Consider the following 14,040-nt stretch of genomic DNA (forward strand, 5'->3'; position numbering starts at 1 on the left):
GGCTAGAAGCCCTTTATCTGTACTGTCATTTGCAAATATCTTCTCCCATTCTGTGGTTGCCTTTTTGTTTGGTTGACTGTTTCCTTTGCTGTGCAGAAGGCTTTTATCTTGATGAAGTGCCAAAAGTTCATTTTTGCTTTTGTTTCACTAGCTTTTGGAGATGTATCTTGAAAGAAGTTGCTGTGGCTGATGTCAAAGAGGTTATTGCCTATGTTCTCCTCTAGGATTTTGATGAATTCCTGTCTCACATTGAGGTCTTTCATCCATTTTGAGTTTATCTTTGTGTATGGTGCTAGAGAATGGTCATGTTTCATTCTGCATATGGCTGTCACAATTTTCCTAGGACCATTTATTGAAGAGACTTTTTTCCATTGTGTATTTTTTCCTGCTTTGTCGAAGATTATTTGACCATAGAGTTGAGGGTCCATACCTGGGCTCTCTATTCTGTTCCATCGGTCTATATGTCTGTTTTTGTGCCAGTACCATGCTGTCTTGGTGATCACTGCTTTGTAATATACCTTGAAATTGGCAATGTGATGTCCCCAGCTTTGTTTTTCTTTTTCAACCTTTCCTTGGCAATTTGGATTTTTTTCTGATTCCATACAAATTTTAGGATTGTTTGTTCCAGCACCTTGAAAAATGTCATTGGAATTTTTTTTAAATGACCAAAAATTTTTATTTGACTAAATTCTATTTCATGCATAAGCATGACAGTCTCCCCTGTTTATTAGACTTTGGCAATAAAAAAAAAACAAGCAGCCTTATACAGAACAGTGAAAATGCCAAGAGTGAGGGTAATCTACAGTTTTACTGTAGGATAAATATACATATTTTTAAAAGGCCTCTCTCCCTTTGGCCATATCAACTCTCAGTTCAGATCATTAAATAGAGACAAATTTTCAAAATCACTTCTTTACTTCTCCAAGATCTTCGATGCTATCATCATCCACCTCTGGCCATTTTTCCTGAATGACATCAATTATGTCATCTGTAAAGTCTCCCTGAATGATGATTTCATCCTCTCCTGTTACTGAGGCACCACAGGAGAATTTCTGAGCAAAAAATCTTTGTGCTTCTTTAAGATCAATTTCGAAAGTTGCAAGGCCACACACTCTTGTTACATATTTCTTCTTTGCTCTAGGAATTTTGGCTATTGTAACTTTTTGTGGTATAGTCTTCTTTTTTTGCTTTATTTGACCCCTTCCACCTCTCTTCTGCTTTTTCTTCTCTTCCTCTTCCCCTGCTGTGCCTTGACCCTCACTAATTCCAGCTTCTTGTTTTGGTGAATTTTCTACAGTAAGTTTTGCAAACTCATTTGGAAAATTCTTCTCTAACCACTGTCGACATTTAGCAACATCAGGCATATATTCACAGTACTCTGTTGGTAATGAACAAACTCCAGGGTAAAGGACTCGAAGTGGGTAGTCTGCATCTAACTTGGTATTGCCCCTCGGGTCTCCTTTGCAATCATGCCCACCGGATTCAGAAATATCAGCAGCCATCTCACAAACCTGGGCGGTCGCACAACCCCCGCCACCTCGGCTCCCGCCACTACCGCCAGCTGAAGCAACACATGCAACTCCTCTTCCACGGCCAGGGCCGCCTGAAAAGTGTCATTGGAATTTTGATTGGGATGGCATTGAAGGTATAGATTACTCTGGGTAGCACAGACATTTTAACAATGTTTATTCTTCCAATCCATGAGTTTGGAATGTTTTTCCATCTTTTTCTGTCTTCAATTTCTTTCATGAGTATTCCTAGGGTATAGCTCCTTTACCTCTTTGGTTAGGTTTATTCCGAGGTATCTTATGGTTTTTGGTGCTACTGTAAATGGAATTGTTTCTCTAATTTCTCTTTCTACAGTTAGTGTATAAGAAAGCAACTCATTTCTGTGCATTGATTTTGTATCCTGCCACATTACTGAATTTCTGTATGAGTTCTAGTGATTTGGGGGTGGAGTCTTTTGGGTTTTCCACATAAAGTATCATGTCTTCTGCGAAAAGAGAGAGTTTGACTTCTTCTTTGCCAGTCTGAATACCTTTTATTTCTTTTTGTTGTCTGATTGCTGTTGCTAGGACTTCTATTTCTGTGTTGAATAAATCTTTGACGTGTTCCTGATCTTAAGGGAAAGGCTCTCAGCTTTTCCCCATTGAGGATGCTATTCGCTGTGGGTTTTTCAGAGATGGATTTTATGAACTTGAGGAATGTTCCTTCTATCCCTGTACTCTGAAGAGTTTTAATCAGGAAAGGATGCTGTATTTTGTCAAATGCTTTTTCTGCATCGAGAGGACCGTATGGTTCTTCTCTCTCCTCTTATTAATGTGTTCTATCACATTGATTGATTTGCAAATTTTGAACTACCCTTGCATCCTGGGGATAAATCCCACTTGGTCGTGGTGGATGATACTTTTAATGTACTGTTGGATCCTATTAGCTAGGATTTTGTTGAGGATTTTGGAATCCATATTCCTCAGGGATATCAGTCTGAAATTCTCCTTTTTGATGGGGTCTTTGCCTGGTTTGGGGATCAAGGTAATGCTGGCCTCATAGAGTGAGTCTGGAAGCTTTCCTTCTGTTTCTATTTTTTAAAACAACTCCAGGAGAATAGATATTATTTCTTCTTTGAATGTTTGGTAGAATTCTCCAGGGAAACCATCAGGCCCTGGACTCTTGTTTTTTGGGAGGTTTTTAATCACTGCTTCAATCTCGTTACTGGTTTTTGGCCTATTCAAGTTGTCAATTTCTTCCTGTTTCAGTCTTGTCAATTTATAGGTTTCCAGGAAGGCATCCATTTCTTCCAGGTTGCTCAATTTATTGGCATATATTTGTTGATAATAATTTCTAATAATTGTTTCTATTTCCTTGGTGTTAGTCATGATCTTTCCCCTCTCATTCATAATTTTATTAATTTGGGTCCTTTCTCTTTTCTTTTAGGTAAGTCTGGCCAGTGGTTTATCGCTCTTATTAATTCTTTCAAAGAACCAGCTTCTAGTTTTGTTGATCTGATCTACTGTGTTTCTGGTTTCTAATTCATTAATCTCTGCTCTAATCTTAATTATTTCTCTTCTAATGCGTGGCTTAGGCATCATTTGTTGCTTTTTCTCTAGTTCTTCCAGGTGTAAAGTTAGTTGGTGAATTCGGAACTTTTCTGTTTTTTTGAGTGAGGCTTGGATGGCTATGTATTTCCCCCTTAGGACCACCTTTGCAGTATCCCATGGGTTTTGGACTGATGTGTTTTCGTTTTCATTGATTTCCATGAATTGTTTAAGTTCTTTGATTTCCTGGTTGATCCAAACATTCTTGAGCAAAGTGGTCTTTAGTTTCTGAGTGTTTGAATTTCTTCCAAATTTTTTATTGTGATTGAGTTCCAGTTTTAAAACATTATGGTCTGAGAATATGCAGGGAATAATCTCAATCTTTTGGTATCGGTTGAGACCTGATTTGTGACCCAGTATGTTGTCAATTCTGGAGAAAGTTCCATGTGTGCTCAAGAATGAGTATCCTGTTGTTTTAGGGTGGAATGTTCTGTATATATCTATGAGGTTCATCTGGTCCAGGGTGTCATTCAAAGCTCTTGTTTCTTCGTTGATTTTCTGCTTAGATGATCTGTCTATTGCTGAGAGTGGAGTATTGAGGTCTCCTACAATTAACATATTGTTATCAATATGACTCTTTATTTTGGTTAACAGTTGGCTTATGTAGATGGCTGCTCCCATGTTGGGGGCGTATATATTTACAATTGTTAGATCTTCTTGTTGGATAGAACTTTTAAGAATGATATAGCGTCCTTCTGTGTCTGTAACTACAGTCTTTAGTTTAAAATCTAATTTTTCTGATATAAGAATTGCTACCCCAGCTTTCTTTTGAGGTCCATTGGCATGGAAGATGGATGTCCATCCCTTCACTTTCAGTCTGGATGTATCTTTAGGTTCACAATCGGTCTCTTTTAGACAGCATATGGATGGGTCCTGCCTTTTTATCCAGTCTTCAACCCTGTGCCATTTTATGGGAGCATTTAAGCCTTTCATGTTGAGAGTGATTATTGAAAGATATTAATTAATTGTCATCATGTTGCCTGGGAAGACCTTGTTTTTATAGCCTTTCTGTGCAAATTTCTTTTCTATATCACTCTTGGGGTCTTTCTCCTTTAATAGAACCCCCCTTAATATTTCTTGCAGGGCCAGCTTAGTGGACACATATTCTTTCAGTTTCTGCCGGTCTTGGAAGCTCTGCATCTCTCCGTCCATTCTAAATGATAGCCTTGTCAGATAAGGTATTCTTGGTGCATGTTCTTCTTATTTAGTACTCTGAATATGTCTTGCCAGGCCTTTCTGGCTTGCCAGGTCTCTGTGGATAGGTCTGACGTTATTCTGATGTTCCTCCCTCTGGACGTAGGAATCTCTTCCCCCTAACTGCCCTTAAGATGGTTTCCTTGGTTCTAAGATTTGTGAGTTTTACTATTACATGCGGGGTGTTGGCCTGTTTTCCTTGATCTTGAGAGGGGTCCTCTCTGCCTCTAGGCCATGAATGTTTTTTTCATTCCCCAGATTAGTGATGTTCTCAGCTACGATTTGCTCAAATATATCTTCTAGTCCTCTCTCTCTCTCTCTCTTCACCTCCTCAGGGATTCCAATAAATCTGACATTGGAATGTTTCATGGTGTCACTTATGTCTTTGATTCTATTTTCATGGATTGAGTTGTTTTTCCCTGGTCTCCTCTTTTCCCTTTTTATCTATTAATGGTCTTCCAGGTCACTAATTCATTCTTCTGCCTCGCTTACCTTGTTAGATTATCCAGATTAGATTGGATCTCATTGATAGCATTTTTAAATTCTGCCAATTCAGCTTTCATTTCTGCCCTTAGATACTCTCTGTTGCCATTAATTGATTTCTCCATTCTACCTATTGTCTTCAAAATTGCTAGCCTGAATTCCATCTCCAACATTTTTTTTTAAAGATTTTATTTATTTATTTATTTGACAGAGAGAGACACAACGAGAGAGGGAACACAAGCAGGGGGAATGGGAGAGGGAGAAGCAGGCTTCCCGTGGAGCAGGGAGCCTGATGCGGGGCTTGATCCCAGGACCCTGGGATCATGACCTGAGCTGAAGGCAGACGCTTAATGACTGAGCCACCCAGGCGCCCCCATCTCCAACATCTTGGTTATATCTGAATCCATTTGTAAATCTGTGGCGTAAGTCATATTCTCTGAGTCTCCTATTTTGGGGCTTCCTCCTCCTAGTCATTCTGTTGAGGGTTGGTTGAGGGAATGTATAGAGTCCAAATTATTGACAACAACCCAAGCAAGATGCACCTGTTTTCTAAGGACCTTAGGCCTCTTGTTCTCCCAGCCTGTCTTCTGGGATAGGGGCCTGCCATGCTGTTACTCAGGCAACCCTGTTTGGGCAGAGTTGCCCTGCCCCCTGTGGTGGGGGATGGGCTCAGTGAAAACCTTTTTGGGGGGGCTTTTGTTCTCTGGTAGCTTCCCTTGGAAGCTTCCCGTGTCTCTTCTGAGATTCAGAGCAGGGAGATCATTTCCCACCTTCTGCCTCAGAGCAGAGAGATCACAGTCTGTTCTTCAGTGAGCTCTCCAGGCCACACTATCTCCATTTCTGTCTGTGCTGCTATAAACTGCGACATCCTGGATTGTGCGTCCCTCAGCAGGGCTCCTAGTCCTCGCCTCCAGGTTGGGGAGGTAGGGGCAGAGACTTCTCTGCCTTTTGTGCCTCTAAAACTGCCAACCACCCCCAGTTCACACACGGGGCCCCACCACTGCAGTTTCCATCCAGGGGGCTGCCCTAAAGTCCTTCCCGCACCACTGCTGGTCTGTGAGTCTTTACCCTCTCCCCAGCAGGGAGGCTGTCACTCACCCTTTGTATAGGATCCCCACAGCCAGGCTCCCTCCCACTGCCATTTATCCTCTGATATCTGCCTGCAGAATCACAGCTCCCTGCTTCAGACTTCGGAAACAACCGCCTGCGATATTCTGTTTGTAGAGATCTAGCTCTATCTTCTTACATCTCAGGCTGATTTCATGGGTGTTCAGAGTGGGCTGGTAGATATCTAGCTTAATTCTGGGGACTGGTTGGATTAGGGTCCCCTTCTCCTCCGCCATATTTTCCCCCTCCTCTGTCCATAGTTTTCATGTTTTTTTGGTCATCCTCTTATTAAGTTTTGAGAGGTCAGTGTATATTGTGGATAGAAGTTTTTTTTAGATATATTATAAGTCTCCCTTCTGTGACTTTTATTTTCATTCTCTTAACAATGCTTTTTGAAGGTCCTAAAAATCTTAATTTTGATTATTTTTTTTTTCTTTTATGGATCATGCTTTTGGGGTTGGATCTAATTTTTGCCAAGGTCACAAAAATCCCCCCCCATGATTCCTTATAAAATTTTTTTCTGGTTGGGCTTTACATTTTGAGCTATAATCCATTTTCAGATAATTATTTTCTGTGCCATATGGGTGGAAGATCTTTTTTTTTTTAAGCATATAGATATCTATTTATTCTGGTACTGTTTGTTGAAAAGATTATTTTTATCCACTGAATTTTTGCCAGTTGTACCTTTATCAAAAATCAACTACTTATATATGCATGTGTATATTTCTGGACTCTCTAAGCTGTTCTATTGATTTATTCATCTATCTGGATCCCAATAGTATACTCTATTGATAACTGTAACTTTATAATAATGTTTAATGTAAGGTAGTATAAGTCCTTTAACTTTGTTCGCATCTATCAAAGTTGTTTTAGATATTTTAGGTTTATATCTTGTGTCTTGCTATTTATTTGTCCCTTCTTTTTTTGTCCTTTTCTCATTTAATTGCCTACTTTTGGATTAATTGCATAATTTTATTATCCCATAATATCTCCTTTGTTGACTAAACCAAAACTTTGTTATGTTATTTAAGTAGTTATAGGATTTATAACTATAATTTATCAGTCTGCTTGTAAACCATATTATATTACTTGAGATTCTTACATTACATTTAATGTTCTCGCCTTCTGCTTTTGTGCTATGTATGTCATACATTTTACTGCTAAATATGTTTTAAACACACAAGTTACTGTTTTTATTATTTCTTTAAAAGTAAACTATTTTTAAAGAAATTTAAACAATAAGACAAAAAGTCTTTATATTTACCCTATCATATCTGGTATACAATACCATTTTGTTTTGAAAGCACAAAACGTAGTTCCCAAATTACAGTTTGCATTTGCCTACAGAACAAGTCTATCTTTAACATTGTATATTTCATCTGAACTTGCTCAGGTTTCAGTTGATTTTTCTTGTTTTATTTGATCTTGGATATATTGGATATATATTTGCCTTATTTTTTCTTAAGTAGTATCTTAGTGACTTTGTTGTATTTCAGGGGATTTGGATTTTTTTGTTGTTATTTGCTTTGGTTGGAGGGTGTTATTTTTGTTTTGTTTTTGTCATTAGTTTATTTAATATCTAGTTGACTTATACTCAGAAAATCCCTAATGTTAACAGCAAAACACAGGGGTACCTAGGTGGCTCAGTTGGTTAAGTTTCCAACTCTTGATGTCAACTCAGGTCTTAATCTCAGGGTTGTTAGTTCAAGTCCCATGTTGGACTCCAGACTGGGTGTGAGCTACTTTAAAAAAAAAAGCAAAACACAGAAGAATTTACAGTTGTATAATTTTTCCCTTTATACTTAAGCCTTATAAAACAAATATCATAAACTTTGCATTATATTTGTATAAATTTAATTGGTTTGCCTTAACATATTTGTGCTTTCAGTTTCTTCAAGTCATGCTATTTCACGTTTGTCAAACATAGCACTTAATTTTTCTTTGCATTCCATCCCCCAACTAATATACTTATTTTAATTCTGAAGTATACTTTCTCTTAGTAGGTGAATTTATATCTAAGATAGATGTCTAATTTTATTGTCTACTTTTGCATTTTATACTGCTTCCTTCCTTTTTGCTGTATTTATTATCTATATTTTGTTTTCATTTTTTTATCCCTCAAAAAGCTAGAATGGTTATTTCCCATGTATTACTGACTTAAGCTATCATAGAATATATCTAGTCTCTTCAAATACTTCTTTAAAATACTAGTATATTTTGGGGCTTCTGAGTGGCTCAGTTGGGTGGGTGTCTGCCTTTCGCTCAGGTCATGATCCTGGGGTCCTGGGATCGAGCCCGCATGAGGCTGCCTGCTCAGTGGTGAGTCTGTTTCTTCCTTTCCCTCTGCCCCTCTGCCTGCTTGTGTGCTCTCTCTCTCTCGCTCTCTCAAATAAATAAAATCTTAAAAATAATACCTAGTATATTTTAAGTTCTTATAAATGTTAGTTATCTAACATTATCATTTTCGTTATTATTAGTTTCAATTTTAAGGCACTTTCTTACTTTCCCTGTCAAACTATTAAATCTTCCATATAAGTCTATACATGTTAAACTGAGTTTCAGAAGTGTTAGATCAGTCAATTAATCACAGACACTGGGCCATATGATACTTTTCAATATCATGGAATCTCATATTGTGTAACTATAAAAGGAAAGTTATTTTTGAAAATATATAAAATATCTATTTTATGGAATATTTATGAGAAATAGAGACCATATAGCATATTTTTAATATACACTTTAAAGTTTTTGTTTTTTTTTTAGTAGGCTCAATGCTCAGTGTGGAGCCCAATGTGGGGCTTGAACTCACAACTCTGAGATCAATACATGAGCTGAGACCAAGTCAGATGCTTAACTGACTAAGCCACTCAGGCACCCCTACACTTTAATATTTAATATACCATTCACCTTAATACTCTAGCATATTCTTTTAAAGGAGGAGGGGTAATCTTTGACATGGAATTTTCCATAGATGATTGCTTTTTCTCTACATTTAGAAAGTTTGTTTTGTATCTTCCTAAGAATCAGACAGTGGTAGTGTTTTAAAATGTTTGTCTATATGTAATAAAAACTGACCAGGGAAAAAAGTAGATATACAAATGAAATGCAGATTATATGCAATAACATTGCAAATTGTTTTACAATATATGGCTTTATTAATCTAAATTTCTCTTGATTGAAGAGAAAAATACACTTTTACAGATTAAAGGTGAATTTTTAATTAATATTTTTTAATATTAGATAGTTTATAAAATAGAGCTATTTAATATCTTTGGACAAACAATGCTATAACCTTTCACTGGTTAAATGTCATAAGTTTGTCATTTCATGTATAGTTTAAGAAGATAAAAGCTGATAAAATTTATGAGTAAATGAAACCACTATTATGACATGTAATGCACTGTATCAAAAGTTATATTTGCTTTAAATACCTTTATATTAGTGTGCTGTGATATAGAAATCCTTAAGCATCACCATTGTATTAATAGCTCCACGCATTTTTCTAAGCCTCACTGCACTGATGAATGAATGACTGAATTTCTCAACTTTAAAGTCTTCTTGGAAGCCATATTCGTCGTACTCTAGAAGTACAAAGTACTATTATTTGAGATTTTAGACTCATAATTTCTGGAGGAGTGTGTGCAATGTAATTTCTTAATAGAAATTCTTTATTTTTTCTTATGTATCACCAAGTACAGTAGTCATATGGCTTTGAGTCATAAGACTCTGGTTATACATGGAAGGAAATATTGAAAGAAACAATTTCCAAATGCACCAGATGCCATAGTTGAAAGTAGTCTTCATTTTCATAAAGTAATATTCCTTAAATATACTGAAATTATACTGAACTTCTTATTCTGCCATTCTTTTTAGGCTTCTGTTAATTTATTCTCAGATCACTTTATGAAAATGATTATACAATTTCATTCTTATTGTTATTTTTAATTAATCTGGGAGTTTGCCAAGTAAAGCAAATGGACAAACAACAGGAGAATGTTGTCAACACAGTGTCCCAACAGAGAGAGACTAATACCTTTGAGCTAATGCCAACTGTGTTGTCATAAAAACAGTTGGCTTTATGATGGATGAAAATGGGTAAAAGTTACTGATAGGTGTGCTTTAAAGGTTAGTTTGGGTCTGCAACATGCATTTATATCTTAGATCATTTAATTTATTTTCTTAAAGTAAGAATACTGTTCAACTCTTCTCCAAATAATGCTTTGATCCTTTATATTCGACTCAACTACGTTCACTCAATAGTCCAGATGCTTTATTTAGGGTTAATAATTTGCAAGTTTTTAAAATTATTAGAGATTGAATTTATAGTAATGGTTTACAATATACTGATGATAGTATTTTTGTCCCTTTTCAGTCATTAGGTACCTCGCTTTTTTTTAACTGTAGTATAAAAACATCATTAAATCAAGTTTTTACATATAAATGCCTTTAAAAATTAAAATTAAAAAAATAAAAAAATTAAATTAAAATTAAAATTTTGACACTATTATACATCTTTAATTTAAACTTGATATAAATATGATCTAGTGTGGAAACATAGGAATCTAGGTGGTTCTTCTTTAATAGCTAAAACAATTCTGTAATAAGTACATTGAGTAAGTGCATGTTGAATAAAGTCAAGCTTTTCTTTAAGCAAAATGTTTTCCCTTTTTGGAAAATTTAAACATATATCCTTATAACAATACTTATATTAGTATTTGACATTCCAAGATTATTTGTTATATATAGTGTAAAACTAATTTTGAATTCATATTATTTTAAAGCACCATATTTTAAATTGCTATTACCTGTGTACAATGGAAAAAAATAATAAAAACAAACAACCCATCATTTAAAGGCCTTCTTATACTTCCATATATATCATAGCTTCCAATTCACTTAATAAAGATGAAAATTGGTATTTTCACATGAGGAAACCATTTCACAGCTTAATAACTGAACTGAGACTACACAACTTGTGTTACTTCTTTTAATGAGAACTTGGAATATTTGGCTCTATTTTTGACTTTGAGCAAAATGACAAATTTGGCTTTACAAATATCTTCATCTCTCTGAATCTAAAAGTCAATTCAAGAGAGAGTATAGGGGGCTCTTCCATGTGGCTCCAGGGGGAATGGAGGGCTTGGTGGTGGTGGCAGAGGAGTGGCACTGAGGAGGGAACAGGGCCAGACTCAGCCTGAAAGTGGTATTAGAGTTCTCCAGAATACACATCATATAAAGATTTTTTTAATTTTTATTATTTATTTATTTGACAGAGAGAAAGCCATAGTGCATAAGCAGAAAGAGTAGCAGTGGGAGAGGAAGAAGTAGGCTCTCTACTGAGCAGGGACCCCAACATGGGGCTTGATCCCAGGACCCTGGGATCATGACCTGAGCCAAAGGCAGATGCTTAAATGACTGAGCCATCCAGATGCCCCCAGAATACACATCATATAGCACGTAAGTTGGAATGGTGATGTCTCCACGAGGGAGCCACTTCTGACTCATCCTGTCACATGTATCATACTATTTTTGACTGGGCTATTCATCTAAGATGGGATTTACCCTGTGAAACAGGGAGAAGACTTATGGACTCCAAACATCATTTCAAGTTGTAGCTGAGTTTTTTAAAGTACATACATACATTTAAAGCTCCTTTGCTTTGGGCCCTCTGCTTTGTTAAAGCGGTTGTATTGCTAACTCAGACCTGCTCCAATGACTGATCATCATGTCTTCAGTCTGGAAGAGACCACAGTGTGTGGAAAAACATGCATCCAAGTTCCAGTTTGTGGCCTCCTATCAGGAGTTGATGGTTGAGTGTACCAAGAAATGGTACCCAGAAAAAATGTTAGTAGTTTGGGGCTGCCTATGTAGCTCAGATAGTTGAGCATCTGCCTTCGGCTTAGGTCATGATCTCAGTGTCCTGGGATTGAGTACTGCGTCGAGCTCCCTACTCAGCGGGGAGCCTGCTTCTCCCTCTTTCTCTGCCTGCTGCTCTCCCTGCTTGTGCTCTTTCTCTCTGACAAATAAATAAATAAAATCTTAAAAAATTATTTAAATTATTTAAAAAATGGTAGTAATTTGGACAGGGAGAAGCTAAAGGAAGTCTTTGAAGACTCATAGCTGTAAACCTGGAATAAAAAATATCCATGGTGTTATAATGTGGCCTGTTCCTGAAAAACTGAAATCACTGTGACACTTTTAAAGGATCCTCATGCAGAGGAATGTGAAAATAAAGAGTGGACATTTGTTATAGTAAATGCTAAAATTCATGGATTCATTCAACAATTGCTGAGCACTTGCTGTGTGCTAGGATCAGGTGCTGCTGATGAAGGTGGTCCCAGTCTACACTCTGAGGAACACAGTCCAAGAGACGACGGTTTAACCAGCTTAAACACCTGCCTTGAAGAGATTCAGTCTACTGGAGACAAACAAGGAAACAATTAATAATTGATACCATATGGGGTCAGGTGCAGGGAGTTCTAATTCTGGTTGAGGAACCAGGGGAAGGCCTCTCAGAATATTTGATTCCTTAATCAGTGATTCTCATTGTGATGATGGGTAGAACGTGGGACATTCCCCACCCTCCCCCCAGGAAAATGTGGCAATGGCTGGATACATTTTTGATTGTCATTATTTGGTGGGGAGTAGGGAGGATGTGCTACAGCATCTAGTGGGTAGAAGCCAGGGATGCTGCTAAACACTCTACAGTGCATAGGAAAGCCCTGCCCAAAAACAAAGAGTTATTTGGTCCAAAATGCCAGTAGTTCTGTGACTGAGAAACTGAACCTTAGCTTAATTATGTTTTTCTCCTGTCTCTTTAATGTCTGTTTTTCCCTTTCCCCTGTACACACATAGTTTTTAGAAATTAAAAACTATTATGTAAGAATAGATGATAGTAAATATGAACAGATATTGTAAAAGATTCAAACAATAAAGAAATGCATGAAATTATAAAAAGAAGAAAAGAGAGAATATGCCAGTATCTTATCAAATAGTTTGCAAATAAATTAAACAATAAATTTCAAATTATTATAAAATATGGAATAGATGATTAATTTTAACATTTTTGCATTAAAACAAAAATTTTTTCAATACTTCATTATGTTGTATTAAAATCTTGATAATCTCTAACAATTTTTTATATACAGAAGTGATAAATCTAATTTAAAATGTTAGAAAAGGTAACAGAATATTCCACCAATAATAATGGTTTGGCCCTTAACCTTTTTTAGCTAACTAGTGTTAAAATAGAGAAAATACATGTTTCCTGACTTACTAAATCTCTAATCTTAAATCAGCTATAAATTAGAAAGATACGTAGAATGCAGTGGAAGAAGTGAAAAAAAATAGTAAAAAAAATAGTTCTGGAGGAAATTTTTAATTCAATGTATATCAATAAAAAATACATTAGGTGGAGGATTCTGGGGGAGAAACACTCTCTTTTCTTTCTGTCTTTCTGTGTTTCTATCTCCATCTCTGTTTATCTCTCTGACTTGATGTATTTTTCTGAAGCATGAACCTTCTAGAGTCAAGTTACCACCAAGAGGGAAGAGGGAAGCTGGACTTAGAAATTACATGACACCAAAGAAAAATCTTACAAGGACATGAAAATGAACCGCTGTAATTGAACCTCTAAGTCAAGCAAAAGTGGGAACCTACATTAACTGGATATTCTAGTTATATAAATCAATAAATCCTATTTATTGTTTGAGTGAATAGGCAGAATAAAAGATTCTACATAATAAAATTGCAGTATTGTATCTTAAACTGACTCAAAATGTGTTCATTCAGCAAATTTGTCTTCATAAGCAGACCCATTTTATAAGAATGACTTTTAAAAATGGAACTATCCATTGTAAATTAATTTATTTTCTGTCTTCCAAAAGCAAACATATTTAATCTATTTTTCTTATATAACAAATAAATTTTTTCCCTTATTACCTTTATACATACCAATCACCTGTTATGAGATGACCATGCAGGCTATAGCATATACATTTTTTAAATTTTTTAATTGTTATGTTAATCACCATACATTACATCATTAGTTTTTGATGTAGTGTTCCATGATTCATTGTTTGTTCATAACACCCAGGGCTCCACGCAGAACGTGACCTCTTTAATACTCATCACCAGGCTAACCCATCCCCCACCCCCCTCC

General features: G+C 36.2%; 1 pseudogene; it reads right to left on the reverse strand.

Moving 5' to 3' along the window:
* Nucleotides 1-651: 651 nt before the first annotated feature.
* LOC112837932 (density-regulated protein pseudogene) overlaps nt 652-14,040 on the reverse strand; it is a 280,113-nt pseudogene continuing 266,724 nt past the window's right edge.

This window comes from Callorhinus ursinus, unplaced genomic scaffold (assembly GCF_003265705.2).
Source record: "Callorhinus ursinus isolate GAN/ISIS: 27379988/994484 unplaced genomic scaffold, GSC_fseal_2.0 scaffold22, whole genome shotgun sequence".
In the NCBI taxonomy this organism is placed as follows: Eukaryota; Metazoa; Chordata; class Mammalia; order Carnivora; family Otariidae; genus Callorhinus; species Callorhinus ursinus.